Source organism: Penaeus chinensis, chromosome 16 (assembly GCF_019202785.1).
Source record: "Penaeus chinensis breed Huanghai No. 1 chromosome 16, ASM1920278v2, whole genome shotgun sequence".
Classification (NCBI taxonomy): domain Eukaryota; kingdom Metazoa; phylum Arthropoda; class Malacostraca; order Decapoda; family Penaeidae; genus Penaeus; species Penaeus chinensis.
Window position 1 is genome coordinate 22,430,307 of NC_061834.1, and position 15,000 is coordinate 22,445,306.

The following is a 15,000-nucleotide window of genomic DNA, read 5'->3' on the forward strand; positions in this document are numbered from 1 at the left end:
TTGACCGCGCTAGAAAGCATGAGGTTTTCCGCGCGGAAGCCAGCCATCCGTCACTTACGGAACGAAGTCATGTTCTTGAATATTGATGCATTTTTAGGCCAAATTACGGTTTCGAAGCGAATGTTTGCAACAAAGAGAAAACCCGAGAAAGTGTGGGCGAGGGGGGAGAGAAGGGGGGGGGGGGCAGAAGGAAATAAGGAGGCAACGGAAATAGCAATAGGAGAGAGGAGAAGTGTTGTTGTTGCGGCAGAGAGCAATGGAGAGAAACGCGTGAACTATAATAACTATGTTAATAATTATGGTGATAGGAACCATGATAAATTTAATAATAATAAAGATCATTCATACCTCTTCCACAGTCATCGTTATTGTAATTGTTGTTATTATTATTATTATTGTTATTAATATTATTATTATTATTATCATTTTCATTTTCATTATTAGTATCATTATTATTATTATTATCATTACTGTTGTTGTTGTTATTAATACTATTATTATATCATTATTAATATTATCATAACTGTTATTTTTGTTGTTATCATTATTTACATTATCATTATTGTTATTATCATTATTTACATTATCATTATTGTTATTATCATTATTATTATTATTATTATTATTATTATTATTATCATTATTATTATTATCATTATCGTTATTATTACTGTTGATACCATTATAATAATGATAATGGTAATAATAATGATAATAATGATAATAATGATAGTAATAAAATTATTATTATTATCATTATTAGTATCATCATCATTATTTCCATTATTATTATTATCATTATTAGTATCATCATCATTATTTCCATTATTATTATAATCATTTCTATTATTTTTTATCATCATTAATATTAAAAATATAAATATCATTAGCATTGATATTTTTATTATTATTATTAACGTCATTATCATTATCATTATTATTGTTATTATTATTGTTATCATCATCTTTATCCTTAAATAACAGTAGTATCTCACTATAATTATATTTGCTATTGCTGTTATCATCATTATCATTGTAAGTGTTATCATTATTGTTATCATTACTATCATCATCATTATCATAATCATCATCATTATCATTATCATCATCATCATCATCATTATTATTATTATTATTATTATTATTATTATTATTATTATTATTATTATTATTGTTATCATTATCATTATCATCATTATCATTGTAATTATTTTTTCATTATTATCATCGTTATCATTATTATTATCCTTATTATCACTATTATTATTATTATTATTATTATTATTACCATCATTATCATTATTATTATTGTTACAATTATCATTATTATAGTTATTATTATCAATGCTATAATTATCATTATTGATAATAGTATTATTATTGTCATTATCATCATTGATAATATCATTTTTATTGTCATTATCATTATTAGTATTATTAATAATTTATATTGTTATCTTTATTTTTATTAATACTATTATCAATGTTAGTATTATTATTATTGATAATATTATTATCATTATCAATATCATTATTATTGTTATCATAATTATCATTATTGCTATTATTATTATTATTATTATTATTATTATTATTATTATTATTATTATCAACATTATTATCATTTTTACTATCATTATTATTATTATTATCATTATTATTATTATTATTATTATTATTTTCATTATTACCATCATCATCATTATTATTATTATCATTATCATTATCATTATAAGTATCATTTTTAATATTCCTCTTCTTATTCTTCTCATTCTTATTCTTATTCTTATTCTTATTCTTATTCTTATTATTATTATTATTTTATTATTATTATTATTATTATTATTATTATTATCATTATTATTATTATTATCATTATTAATGTTCTTATTATTATTATCATTATTATCATTATCGTTATTATTATCATCATCATTAGTATTATTATTATCATTATTATTAGTAGTAGTAGAAGTAGCTGTATTAGTAGTAGTGGTATAATTATTATCATTATCATTGTTATTATTAACATTTATGTACCACCATCATATTATTAACAATAATAAAAAGATGCAGATTTAGATAATGGTAAAGATAATCTTTGTAATAATCATGATAATACTAATGACAATGGAAAGAGAAGTAAAAGCTGGTTATAATAATGACCATATGGATATTAAGAAAAGTCAATATATCAACGATGGATGAAACTTCTCGAAGGTATATCTTAGTCATGTAAGTAATGATCTGTAAATAAGGCTCAAAATCTCTTGCTCTTGCCTCGAGTTGCCTCCAACACGGGAACCTGCAACGAGCGAGTGAGTGCTTGCGTTCACTTGGATGTTCAGACGTGCGTTCGTAAAAGCGTGCTTTCGCTGTCAGTTCATATTGACATTTTGATTGTTTCTTTATCAACGTTACGTGTCATTTCAAGAGGTGATGAGAAGCGACAGATTTATGACTGATTTCCAATGACTTTTGATGGCGACGGTTTGCTGATGTATCACGCATAAGGCACACGTGACGCGTCCCCCCCCCCCACCCCCCTGCCGCTAAAAAAATGAAGCAGGGAGACAAAAAAGGAGAACAAATAAATATCTGCGAAAAGGAAGAGTTCATAAGGCTTTGGCTTCCATTTGAATCAGTTTTTACGATAACAATCTACTAAATCGAGGGGTGGGAACGGAGAGTTTACGACCCCTGTTGTAAATAAGAAAAGGAAAGGGAAGGAGAAAGAGGGAAGAGAGGAAGAGAAGCGAAAGAATAAAAACACGTCACTCTTCTTCCTCCTCGTAACTTGTGCCTGATATGTTTTAGAGTGCCTGCCTGCCCCCTGACCTTACCCCAACCTCTGGCCCTGAGACCCGGTTAACCAGGAAACTCATAGCTGTCGACACCATCAGGCACATACGCACACACATACACATACACACACGCTACTCTCGCCGCGGAGTCCGATACCGGCTTGAAGAAGGCGCGCGAGAACTCGCTTTGGGTCATTCAACCACACGCGGCCCCACCGTGCAGACGCGGCTTCGTCGGCACAGCGAGCGCTCAGACACAGTCCACCTGCTCTCTTCTGCGGGTCCTGCGCCGTGCTCCCCATAGGAACATCAGTTCAACGGCCTCCGTCAGGAGATCGAACGCCGTCTTTAAACCTCTTCGAAGCGCGAATCAAAAGTGTTCAGACAATACTCGTGTTTGTTTACTGTCTGGATGGTAAGGGTCCTTCTTGTTACATCTCGTTGCAAGCTGCAGTGATAAGCATTCCTCAAGGAGCCCAAAGACTGGACGCATAGCTCGTCCTCTCCGCCTGCGACGCCGGCAGCGCAGCTACGACCCCGAGGCTTCCGAAGGTAAGAGGCTGCGAAGTATGAAACTTTTTTCAATCTACATCCAAAAGAAACATTAAGTACATCTAATCGTGCAAAAAGGATACCCCTAACTCATTATTTTGTGTAACATGCTTTGTTTGCGAAGCTGCTGATCAAGGCCGCGATTCACGGCAGAGTTAGTAAGGTGTAAAGAAGGACACCCCTGGCAGAAGCGCGAAGCAGGCGCGGGGCTAGAGCGCAGCAGGCGGCGCGAGCGGCAGCGAGCGGGCAGCAGGCATAGGACCTTGGGTGTACGGAGGCGCAGAATTGCCTCTGGAAAACGGGAGCTTCATCTTTGCTCGAAGGGGATGATCTGTTCAGAAAATCCAGCTGATCCTGTAAAAATGATATTTATTATATTAAGAATAATGATACTACTACTACTACTACTAATATTAATAATAATAACATTATTAATAATAATAACATTAATAATAATAATAACATTAATAATAATAATAGTAATAATAATAATAAAATTCGTGCAGCATGACGGAAAGTAACTGGCAGATACACTGAATCTTTAAGCAAAAGACTTCTTCGTTGTATATGATTAACGTAAAATTAATCTTAATGCTTTCTTCAAAAGCAATGTCGGCATGAAGGTTAGATTCTAATAACGGCACTCATAGCACAAAATAAAAATAATAATCAAGGCGAGACTGCATCAAGCACGAGCTGACCGCCAAGACTAATGGCCTGTGTAATGGGCCCTCTCGACGGCGCTGGCGGACGCCCTCAGGGGCGGAGGGCTGGCGGGAGGAGCTGGCTGGTTCGGTGGCGCTGGGATCCTGCGGGTTTGAGGCTTGGGAAGATGGGTCGTCCCTTGGGCCATCTCGCGGCAGGGAGCGGAGAAGGAGGGATGCTGACGAAGGATGCCGATGTGCTTGATTCGAGTATGAACACAACTTGTTACAACGCGTGATGGCGTCATGACGAAGTTTTATTGAATACTTAAGTCTTTTTCGTTGCTCAAAGGGTAATGGTTCTGGGTTCAGAGCCTGCCATGGCAGAAGAATACTGTAAATGATACATTAATTTTCACGAAGCATCAAGCGATTCCTAGAAAAATATGCAGCGTTTGCATATTGCTCAGCCCATTGCAAAATCTGCCGCGTACTCGAAACGCAGGTCGAATGTGGCGGGGATTTTGGAACCGAGCCAACATCGGGCGCTGCCTTTCTATTCTCTACTTTTGACACGAAAGCCGAGTGAAGCCGTTGCACCTTTCGCTGTTATTTCTTTGCAATTACTCATCACTCGCGACCAAGAGGGGGGGGGGGGGAGGCCCAGTAGGGATGTCGGGCAGGAAACCCGCCGAGCAGGCCCGACCGGCAACATCCCACGAGGGCTGGTCAGTAGGGCAAATGCTGAGTCGCGCGCATGGTACCGTTTTGTGTTCTCAAAGCCTCGTACCCTCTGGGGCAGAGTGGAAACAAGGTTCCATCGAGCGAATTGACGATTCATTTCGATCTAGAGGATATACCGGGTGTCTTTAAAGGGTTGATAAAATCGTGGGGCTGATTCGTAATGTAGGTTACACTTGTGCAGGTTTACCATGCAGGCGCTCAGCAAGATGGGGCCTTTACATGGCACGCAGTAGACATAACAGTCCCAGAGGAAGCAGGAGTAAACAGCGGCGGGCGAGCCCTGGCGCGTGTTTGGCTGCGTTTAGGTTAACTGTTCACTTGGCGGCCGACCGCCTGCAGTCTGTACACGAGGTGTGGATGTTAATACTTACATACTTACACTTCATACATACAAACACACACACACACATTGCGTGTGTATATATATATAAATATATATACATATATATACATATATGTACATATATATACATATATATATATATATATATATATATATATATATATATATATATATATATATATATATATATATATATATATATATATGAGTATGTGCTTGTATGTATGGATCAGCAAATATATATAAATATAAAGATATATATATACACATACATACATGCATACATACATATATATAAATATATATATGGACACACACACACACACACACACACACACATATGTATATATATATATATATATATATATATATAAATAAATACATACATACACATATGTATATATATGTATATATATATATATATATATATATATATATATATATATATCGCGTGTGTGTTTGTGGTGTGTGTATATATATGTATATGTATATATATATGTGCACACACACACACACACACACACACACACACACACACACACACACACATATATATATATATATATATATATATATATTTACAGCAACAAGATCCTTTGTTATCTCAAGCTATCTTCTCAATCGGCAGTCCTTTGCATGACACAATCCCAGCTCGAGGTTTGATTCACTCGTTCACTAATCATCGGTTCGTTATCATTCGTCCGAAGTCATGGCGTAAGACCCTTAGCGGGCAAAAGGCACAACAAAGAATTTTTAACGTTGCAATTTCTCCTTTATTGGCAAAGGCACGACCTGGGGCGACCGCGCGTGACCAGAAGCCAAGCAGAGCGTTACGGCCGCGGCAGTTAGGTCGCCCGGTCGTGCCCTTTGAGCGCCAAACTTGTAAACATTGATACATTAATCACTGCACATCAGTACATACGGTACATATACAAAGGTATTCATATACCTAAAATGTATTCATACATTCATATATTTATGTATATATACATATATATATTCATATATATGGGTGTATATATATATATATATATATATATATATATATATATATATATATATATATATATATATATTCGTGCCATCACCGATGCGGTGTTTGACGAACTGCTTGGCGCCGTGATAGATTCATCCACAACCACATCTAGGTTTGCCTTACCCTAAATATGCAAATGCACGAGCGTGGGCGGTGTGTGTGTATGCATTGATGCAAACAGACTCATCTGCGGGCGATTTGTGTGTGCACTCGCGTGGATTTGCTTATTTTGGGTAAGTCATTCATGCATACATATATACCTACATACATACATGCATATATTAAATATATATTTATATAGCTATATCTATCTATCTATCTATCTATCTATCTATCTATCTATCTATCTATCTATCTATATATATATATATATACACACACACACACACACACACACACAACCACTTTTTTCAACCGCCACCCTTGCCTGATTGGATGCCCTTCCTAATCAACTGCGGTCCGGCGCGCTTACACCTATGCCAAGGCGGTGATTTCTCCTATGACACCTACGTTTTCATTTCTTAAGGCGATATGCCATTTTCTCGCCGTGAGATCGGGCTCGAGGCAGTAGTCAGGGTCATATATATATATATATATATATATATATATATATATATATATATATACATATATCCATACAAACATATATATATATATATATATATATACACACACATATACATATATATATATATATATATATATATACATATATACACACATATACATATATATATATATATATATATATATATATATATATATATATATATATATATATATATATGTATGTATATAACGTATACACACACACACGCCAACACAGAGAGAGTGAGAGAGAGAGAGAGAGAGAGAGAATAAAAATGGTTATAATAAGGATGACAGTAATATTACTAATAACAGCAACAGCAATAAAAGTGGTAGCAACGAAAATAATAGTAATGACAATAGAATTCGAGGGGAGTGCGCTCCATGCGCCCCTGGCCAAGGACCTTGCCCTTGCCGTCTTGCGCTAGAACACCCGCGCGTGCGTCCGGCGTGGGCGGTGTCGGCCAGACGCCGCCCTCGGAATGGGCGGGGGGAGGGATGCCTTGTTTCGGCTCGCCATTTCACGCGCCTCGCGTGCCCATGGCCGATACTGCTCTGACAAATTTCCTTTGCACATTTTCTTTATCTTTTCTTCACTCGTTACCATGATGCTTTTACTACACCACTTTATGAGCTTTTGCCTCCGAAGGAAAATATGCCTTTGTCTTCTTCATTTCCTGCCATCGTGTTTGGGTTACTGTCTTGTGGCCTTCTTGCTCGGTTGCTGCCCTTCCCTATCCCCCTTCTCTCTTCCCCTCCTTATCCCCTCCCCTCTCCTTCTCCCCCTCCCCTCCCCATCCCCTTCTCTCTTCCCATCCTTATCCCCTCCCCTCTCCTTCTCCCCTTCCCCTTCCCATCCCCTTCTCTCTTCCCCTCCTTATCCCCTCCCCTCTCCTTCACCCCTCCCCTCCCTCCTACACATCGTGCCTTCCGTTACGAAGCCAGCTGTCATGACGGGGTGGGCGGGGGTGGAGGGGACGTCAGCTGATGAGGGCAGGAGAGCCGAAGATGCTGCTCTTGAAAGATTTTCATGTATCGTTTGTTGTTCTGGAGCCTCTTTAGCATATTTCATTTGTTTCAGAATATCATATCATCGTCTGGATCGTTTTCTCCATTCTAAAGTCATTTGTTCTTAAAAGGCAAAGCGACTGTTCTGCCACCATTTCTTCCAGCGCTCTCTGGCATCATGGCCATCGTTTCCAACACCACTTTCCCTCCGATGTCACTGCGGTTGCATGTCGCGATCACTAATGCTGCGGTTAATTTGCCTGCGCTAGCTCGCCGCGTCTGATCGGCACCCACCGCCGCCGGGGGCCTGGGGAGGGGTGACCGCCTCCCGCCCCTTAGCGAGTCCTCGAGAGGCCCGATGACGAGGTGGGGGGGGGGGGGGTGAGCACGGTGAGTGCGGGAAGGGTGTGAAGGGCGGCGCTCCTGAGCACCGAAGAAGCGGATCCAGGAAGCGTAAGTCTCGAGGGCGGGGGTGCTACCGCCGCAGAATGAGACTGTGGGGAGGGATCTTATGAGAAACGGACTTAAAACGTGTGTGTGTGTGTGTGTTTGCGTGTGTGTGTGTGTGTGTGTATGTGTGTGTGTGTGTGTGTGTGTGTGTGTGTGTGTGTGTGTGTGTGTGTGTGTGTGTGTGTGTGTGTGTGTGTGTTGTGTGTGTGTGTCTGTTGGCCATCTCCCCTTGCGTGCCCGTCCCTCCCGACAAACCGTCGTCAGCTGAGGTTCCGGCCTCCTCGCGTGCGCCGCTCTCGCGCGGGGTCCTGGACACGCGCCGCAGCTGCGATGCAAGTGCCACGGTGCCAGCGCGTCCCAGCGGACTCGATTTCATTGTCATCGCATTCTCTTTGATTTTTATGGCCACTTCGGTCGAGAATTCTGTATACCTTGGGTTTGAGACCCAGGGTCCACGTGCCACTGAGATGAAGTAAGAAATCCTTCACCCGAGTCCTGCAGGAGCGCAGGGATGTTTCAGACTGAAGTGCACTGATTCCCCAACCCGAGGAACTGATCACGAAGGCCGTACGGCGGCGGCAGCCTTGCCCAAGGACCGCGACGCATTCCGTTACGCCGCGCGATCGTCTTCTGTTTGGCGGCCGCCGCGGGTGACACCTCTCTTTCCCCCTTAGTGCGCTCTCCATTGAGGACGCCGTGGGTGCGGGCACTATTTTCCTCTCGCAACAGGCAGCGGGGGTTCACTAGCCCATAACAATGACACCGGCGGACGAGGGAACAAAAAATGGCGTAAAAACGTAACGACAATCACGTGTTTGATGGGTTCCTCTCAATAACTAACGGTCGCGAAAGACAGGCTGTGGGGTCCGAGATTAAGAGGAATTTCCTTAAATTTCGGAGGATTACCCGGGGCAGTAACCTCGTCTCGAGCTCCCAGCCCGGCCACGGAGCTGCAAGGGCAAGGACCACGCGGTGCTTCCTTAGAAATTATATGTCTATATATCTGTCTATCTAATTTATATAATATCTCTCTCTCTCTCAGTCTCTGTCTCTCTCTTTCTGTCTCTGTCTCTGTCTGTCTGTCTGTCTCTCTCTCTCTCTCTCTCTCTCTCTCTCTCTCTCTCTCTCTCTCTCTCTCTCTCTCTCTCTCTCTCTCTCTCTCTCTCTCTCCTCTCTCCTCCCCCCCCTCTCTCTCCCCCCCCCTCTCTCTCTCTCTCTCTCTCTCTCTCTCTCTCTCTCTCCTCCCCCTCTCTCTCTCCCCCCTCTCTCTCTCTCTCTCTCTCTCTCTCTCTCTCTCTCTCTCTCTCTCTCTCTCTCTCTCTCTCTCTCTCTCTCTCTCTCTCTCTCTATATATATATATATATATATATATATATATATATATATGCACACACATAGCTATTAATATATGAATAGGAAAGTTAATACAACTTTTACCACAGACAACTAAGTACACGTATTCATACAAGTAAGCAAAATGCCAGTTTGATTCATTGCCGCTGTCGGGATCACTACTTACTTCGACGTGAAGTTTCCTCGGTGCGCATCCATCCGTCCCGAGTCGAAGTATAAGCTTTGCTCGACATTGGCAATTATGACGACGCCCTCATGACGCCCCCCTTAATTTCCTCATGAGATCCTCATAACTTTCTCATGACGCTCTCACGACGCCCTCATAACTTCCTCTTGGCGCTCTCATGACGCCCCCATGACGCTCTCATGACGCCCCCATGACGCTCTCATAACGCCCCCATGCCGCCTCCATGACGCTGTCATGACTGCTTTAGTTGTCAGTCGACATCTCTGGGATTTCTTTCACGTCCAGACTTCAGTCGCGCTATCTTGCTTTTCGCATTTGTTTCTATTTTTTTATTCGTATATCTGTATTAGACGTTTATCCGAGGAATGGACACGATTCAGCAACAAAAGAACAAGTACCTATTCTTCCCTCTTGCTGTTTTGTGCATTTTTCAGCCAGAAAATCCCAGAAAATGTCTAAGGTCTGATCAAGAAATTGCGACGAACGAGTTTGATCTACGTAGAGCAGTCTCTTTTTTGTAATACATGGATGTATTTATAAATATATATATATATATATATATATATATATATATATATATATATATATATATATATATATATATATATATATATATGTGTGTGTGTGTGAATTTGTGTGTCCATATAACAGTCGTCGATATGTGCATGTGTGTGGTTGTGGATGCGATCAGTTCCGTCGCGGACGCAGCCTCGGCGAGGACTGCCAACCTGGTCTGCAGTGGACGATGGTGTGTCTGGAAGCGCCATTATGAGGAAATCTGTTATGTTAATTGCGACCGCGACTAACACTACTCCACCATGTGTCCGGAGTTCCTGTGCGCGATCGTGTTTCGCTCTGAGTGCATGCAAGTGCTCGTCAGTCAAAACAAGAAAGGAAATGGATTACGGTAATCGGTTTTTAATAGATATGAATTCTATTTGAAAGCATTTTCTTTTTTTCTTTTGTGTGAATGTTTATTTCTTATGAGAAGGTGTTCTGCTGTGTGTTCAGAAGACATTCACATCCATCTTCACTCTCTCCGTTCCCCTACAACATACTTTTCCGTATTTTATTATATTTTGCCCTCTTCCTCTCCTTTGGCTTTCACTCGGAGTCACAAAAACAAAAAGTCCTCATCCAGCCGTAACATCTCCCTCCGCCCCAAGCCTTTACAGCGTCGCGTGGGAACCGGAAGCCGCTGCTCCGCTCCCTCTTACTACTCCTTAAGCTGGAAACAGGCTCTCCTGCATCCTGCGGCTCCTTCCTTCCTCGCTGCATTCCCTGCTCCTTCCTGCTCCTTCCGCCGCCGCCTCCCCTCCTGCCCCTGGCTCCTTCGCTTCCGCCGGAGCCGCCCCTCGCCTCCCGCGGCGCCGGGAAAGGCGGGGCCGAGTAGCAGGAGGGCGTTCCTACTTAGGACGAGGGGGGTGAGGACGAGGGTGGCACCGTGTTAAGAGAAGGCGAGGGCGGGGGAGGGGGGAGCGTTCAAGGGTCAGGCTCCACCGCCGAGCGCTCTCGTGCGTGGGCGCCCATCCCGCGCGTTCCCTGCTGCTCTCGCTCGCCCTCCCTCCCGCCTTGTCTCAGGATGGGAAGTAATGGTAATGATCATGTTATATTATAATGATGATGATAGTAAATGCAACAATAATGATAATTAGGATAATGGTAATAATAAAGGTCATGATGATGATGCTGCTGATGATGATCATAATATTTTCGTTATTATCATTACTATCACTGTTCTTGTTGTTAGTATTATCCTTATCATTATCATTATACTTATTACTATTATTTTTATTGTGATTATTTCGATCATTATTATTTTTTTTTATTATTATTATTTTATTATCGTCATGATTATTATTATCCAATGGGTTAATACTATCATTATTATTATCACTATTATCATTTTCTTATTGTTATTATTATCATTATTGTCATTATTATTATTATTATCCTCATTATTATTACCATTATTATTATCTATTATTATTATTATTATTATTATTATTATTATTATTATTATTATTATTATTATTATTATTATTATTATTATTATTATTATCATCATCATTATTATTATCATCATAATTTTTATTTTTAATTATCATCATCATTATTATCATCATCATTATTACTATCATGGTTATCATTGTTATTACAACTGTTATTAGTATCACTGTTACTACAACATTATCATTATCATTATCATTATCATTATCACTAGTTTCTTTTCGTTACAGTATTATTATCATCATCATCATTATTATCTTTATTATTACCATCATTGTTATCATTACTATCACCATTATTATAATCACCATCACTGTTATTACTTTTGTTATTATCATTGCTTAGCTCTTGAGGCAGACACAGTTTGCCCTTCCTCTCTTCCTCCATGCGTGTTCGTCCGCCTTTCCTGTTTTTTTCTTGTTTTTGTACCGCAGTCTCTTCCTTTTCCGACGGTCTCCTCTTCCTCTTTCTTCCCAGCTGCTCCTCGCCTGTCCGGCCGCGACCTCTCGCTTCTTCTCCTTCGAAAGAAAACAGTCCTCTTGACGACGCCGCGCCCCCCTTTTTTTTCCCTTTTTTTCCCTTTCTTTCCCATTTTTTCTATCTCTTTTGCTGCCATTTGAGAGAAGGTCAAGGGTCTTAACGGCGAAGAAGTGAGGCCGATGGATCTGCCTAGCTAAGGGTGAGGGAGAGGAAGAAACCATTGAGACGAGATAGGGCGGGACGGTAAGGATGTGGAAGATGAAGATTGGGAGGGGGAAGAGAAGAATGAGGATGATGAAAATGAAGAAGAGGAAGAAAAGGAAAAGGAGGAGAAGGAAAAGATAGAGGAAAAGAATAAGAAGGAGAATGAGGCGAAGGACTCTTCAAGAGGCCATTTGACATTAGAAACGGCCGGAGGGCTGCGTGAAGAGGTCTCCCCTCCCGCGGGGCCTGCGAATGTCTCCAAAATGAGCGCTAGAGCGAGCCACGGGCCCTGCTCAACGAACGGAACCGAGGGCCCGAGATCGCCGCAGTTTGCGCGGTGATCCAGCTCACCTCCTACCCCGGAAGGCGACGTGGCAGGAGGGAGGGGGAGCTATCAGGTTCGCACTCAGGAATTTGGGGCTGGGAAACTGTGCTTTCACTGCCACATGTACTTGCAAGCGGGCACGTGTAGTGGCAGGAGGAGCTCTTGGCCCTACCTGTTGCCCGATGGATTTTCAGACCTGGCGGAGCACGATGAAATCTTGACGTAACTCTGTCCTTTCTTTTCCCTCAGTTTTTGTTCTGATTTATTTTTTTGCATCACTAAATGAATTCATTCTGAATAAAAAGACCGTGTTCCACCGAACGACCTGTGGCAACATCTCTCCCATTTTCTATTTTAATTTTAAACATTTCACAAACGTGTGTATTAGCGTCCAATGAGAAGCGGTGTTGTGTGCGGTGGATCCCTCGGGTCGATCGATCCCTGGGACCTGAAGCGGCTCCTTCGCCCCCATCGTCAGACCTTTGAGCGCGCGCGCGCGCGCGCTCTGTGTGGTTAGCAGGGCAAAGGGGAGAGGGAGAGGTCAGTCACGGGGTGAGGGAGGGATAGGGAAGGGGAGGGAGGGGGAGGGAGGGGTGTCGGGGCACTGGCTTCCATGGGCGTCTCGGAGCGGCGGCGCTCATATATGCTCAATTAATCGCCAATTGTTCCCACCTAACGGTATAAGCTATAGCAGTAATTCATATCCCTGCCCAGCGAGCGTGAAGTCTTTGGCAAGAGGAGGGTCGTAGTGTTGCTTCGAGAAAAGAAATCTTTCCGTCCGGAAGGCATGACGAAGACGCCGTTTAATGCGAGCCAAAGCATCGTCCGAATGCTTGCGCGAGGCGACGTGGCTCGTCCACAATCCGAAGGACCCACTGCCTACGATTCCTAATGGAAATCATGGAAGGATCACGGACAAGTCCATTCGGAGCAATGTTAATGGCATGCCGGTCCTTATTTGGGCACGCAGGGCAGGGGGGCAGGAGGACACGGGCGGGAAGGAGGCCAGCCAGGAAGGGCAGCGGAGATGTATGGGCGGAGGTTTACCCGACGAGAGTGTAGTAAACAAGCCGAGAGGAAATGCAGCCCATTAAGGAGGCCTGTCGGAGCAGTGTGGCGGGAGGGTAGGCATGCCCGTGCCAGGCGCCGACGAGGAGCAGGAAGCTGTGGTCGCTATTGTGTTGGGGAAGAAGCTCAGACACGGACATAGGAGTTAGAGCGAGATTATTAGATAGATAGATAGAAAGAGCTAAGTAGATAGATAGAGATAGATATATAGACAGATAGATAGATAACTATATAGATATAGATGGATAAAAATAGGTAGATAGATAGATAGATAGATAGATAGAAATAGATAGATAGATAGATAGATAGATAGATAGATAGATAGATAGATAGATAGATAGATAGATAGCGAGAGAGAGAGAGCAAGATAGATAGATAGATAGATAGAGAGACAGAGAGACAGACAGAGAGAGAGAGAGAGAGAGAGAGAGAGTGAGAGAGAGAGAGAGAGAGAGAGAGAGAGAGAGAGAGAGAGAGAGAGAGAGAGAGAGAGAGAGAGAGAGAGAGAGAGAGAGAGAGAGAGAGAGAGAGAGAGAGTAAGATAGATAGATAGATAAATAGATAGATAGATAGATAGATAGAGAGACAGAGAGACAGAGAGACAGAGAGAGAGAGAGAGAGAGAGAGAGAGAGAGAGAGAGAGAGAGAGAGAGAGAGAGAGAGAGAGAGAGAGAGAGAGAGAGAGAGAGAGAGAGAGAGAACTACCACACACATCTAAAAAAAGCGAAGCAAAGGACAGAGGTGAGAAGAAGGTGAGCGGAGGGCGCGCGTGCAGGTCGTGATGAGGCAGCGCTCGTCATTATGTGAACAGCTGCCGGAGATAGGCGATGAGAGTCGCACGTGCACCGAGAGGCGCTCGGAGGGGCACGTCCGAGCGGCGCCCGGGCGTAGCGGCTGCGGTTCGTCGCGGAAGCAACACGCGACGGCGGCCGCGGGTCGAGGGAACGGAGAGGATTGGTGAAGGGGCGTCTCCGAAAGAAGGATGGATTGATGAGCACACTGGACGGGGGAAACTAAAGAAAAGAAAGGATTACCACACGATATGCCAGCAAATTGTGCTAAAAAGCTTTACGTGTTGTGTTGTTCTTTATTTGCTTCCCCTCTTGTCTCTTTCCCTTTCTTCCCCTTCTTCCACACCTGCACTCACGTGAACGCACTGCTGAACCTGAAGACTCCGACAGTTAGCTCGCTTCGCAGAGCCTTA

General features: G+C 42.2%; 1 protein-coding gene across 3 annotated transcripts in view; it reads left to right on the forward strand.

Annotated features, from left to right (window-relative positions):
* The first annotated feature begins 2,768 nt into the window (after positions 1-2,768).
* The window catches only part of LOC125033594 (mucin-19-like), a 58,292-nt gene continuing 46,060 nt past the window's right edge, over positions 2,769-15,000 (forward strand). The window contains exon 1 of one of the 3 annotated variants that reach the window (XM_047625247.1): positions 2,769-3,356. The gene's annotated coding sequence lies outside the window, so the exon portion shown is untranslated. The remainder of the gene's footprint in view (positions 3,357-15,000) is intronic. The other 2 variants (XM_047625248.1, XM_047625245.1) reach the window with 2 other exon arrangements.